Here is a 1,973-nt window from a genome sequence, read left to right as displayed (position 1 = left end):
TGTGTGTGTGTGTGTGTGTGTGTGTGTGTGTGTGTGTGTGTGTGTGTGTGTGGCGGGGGGAGGCACACACTGAATGAAGCTCCTGGTGTGTTAAACTCTTGTTGGTAAACTGAGCCCAGATCAACACAAAGCCTCGGTCATCAGAGCCACTTCAGCTGCAGGAGCAGTGGTCTCAGACGGTGGAGCAGGGGTCTCAGACGGTGGAGCAGGGGTCTCAGACGGTGGTCCTGTGTTCTTCTGAACTGAGGTGAGTTTAGTGTCTCAGTACCGATGCTCCTTGTGCTTTTATTGTCAACTTATGTGTTTGTAAGAGAAACATCTGAAATTGTCTACCAGAGTTGTAAAGTAACTAAGTACAAATANTCTATCTATCTATCTATCTATCTATCTCTATCTAGAGATAGATAGATATAGATACATACATTCTAATTTTTCTAACATTATAATTTTTATATGACAATATAGCCATTTTGGCCTTTAGAAAAACATTTTTTGAGGGTATCAACTCCAATAAATGTCATTTTGGGAAGTCTAGCCACTCATTTTTACTCAGTACTTTTAACACTTAAGTACATTTTATGTCAGAAATTTACTTTTGATACTTAAGTACAAAATATGTTAGATACTTTAAGACATTTATTCAAGTAATATTCTTAGAGGAGACTTGAACTTTTACCAAAGTAAATTTATGATAAGATACTTGTACTTTTACTGAAATATCACTTTGAGGTAATTTATACAACACTGTTGTCTACTAAAGTTATCAGTTTTCTCTGTACTGTAGCATAATGATGCAATCTGTTGGCCAATTTAGATTTTTAATGAAAATAAAAATGTAAAATTTTAGCTTACAGGTAGTAAAGTATTATGAAGACAGGTCTGTTGATGGCATTGAATTTATATTTTAATGAGTAAAGTTAAAAGTCAAACACTCGCCATCATTCATGCTGAGTTTTAAACAAGTGATGAAAATAAWGTGCCATCACTTCTGATATAACAATATTTAATGAGATCCAGTAATCTGAGAACTTTGTGTTGTGAATGATCCAGTTACTAAATTATACGATTTTCATTTCAATTCTTTTTTTTTTTTTGATTATTATTATTTGTATTTCCTGTTCTGTGGTCATTTTTAATTAAGGTAATTCAAAAAATGTAAACTGTGAACTGAATAATCAGAGTTTCATGAACATAGASTATGTTGAGAGATTCAGAGCAACAAACAGACCTGAGTAAAAYGTTACTGTGCTGCAGGTGATAATGTTTCAGAAGATAATGAACAAACTGATTGTATACATCTGAAACCAAAGTTCATGAAAATCTAACATCCATAAACTAAACTGTTTAGAGTTTAACAATCCATTTTTAATTATCATATTTTAAATTTCACTGATTCATGTTTAAACTTTATAAACTGATTTAGTAATTGTTCTCCCAAAATCACTTTAAACTGTTTGTTTTGGTTTAATGAATTTAGTTTTCCTGGTGCAGAATTTTTACTTTATCTGAAATTATGAACTTTTGTAGAATCAGAGAATATAACTGTTCCGTTGTCTTTTAGGCTGCTTTTTGTATTCTGTAGGTTTTTAAAAGAAGTTAGTATTTTCCCAACACAGCAATCTGCAGTCTTTACAATCAAAATATCCACTTTTCACCAGATCTTTCTTTTCATCTTTGTTCATGTAGAAGTTCACAGTGAGCTGGTACCTTTAGCTTGATCACTGAACAAGAGAACACCTGGGCAGGTGGGGGTCCTGGTGTAACAGACCAGAGTAAACCCTCACTATAGTTACTTTTATGATGGTATAGAATTTAAATATATGCCTGAGAAATACATAATTTTACTCCTTTAATAACTCATAAATTAACTATTCTATATATTGTGTATATGAACTATCATATAAATTAGGGGTGTAAGAAAATATCGATACACTGAAATATTGCGATATTTCATTTCGCGATATTTCATTTCG

The 1,973-nt window shown here is 32.5% G+C and overlaps 1 protein-coding gene across 1 annotated transcript in view; it reads left to right on the top strand.

The window, feature by feature from the left end:
- Nucleotides 1-6: 6 nt before the first annotated feature.
- LOC106511146 (aldehyde dehydrogenase, dimeric NADP-preferring) overlaps nt 7-1,973 on the top strand; it is a gene marked incomplete in the record, with an annotated part of 24,399 nt that continues 22,432 nt past the window's right edge. The window contains 1 exon segment of the mRNA XM_013999892.1: nt 7-247.

The sequence above is a fragment of the Austrofundulus limnaeus genome, unplaced genomic scaffold, assembly GCF_001266775.1.
Source record: "Austrofundulus limnaeus strain Quisiro unplaced genomic scaffold, Austrofundulus_limnaeus-1.0 Scaffold2547, whole genome shotgun sequence".
In the NCBI taxonomy this organism is placed as follows: Eukaryota; Metazoa; Chordata; class Actinopteri; order Cyprinodontiformes; family Rivulidae; genus Austrofundulus; species Austrofundulus limnaeus.
Note: the sequence above shows the minus strand (reverse complement) of the source record. Positions and strands in the feature narration are given on the sequence as shown.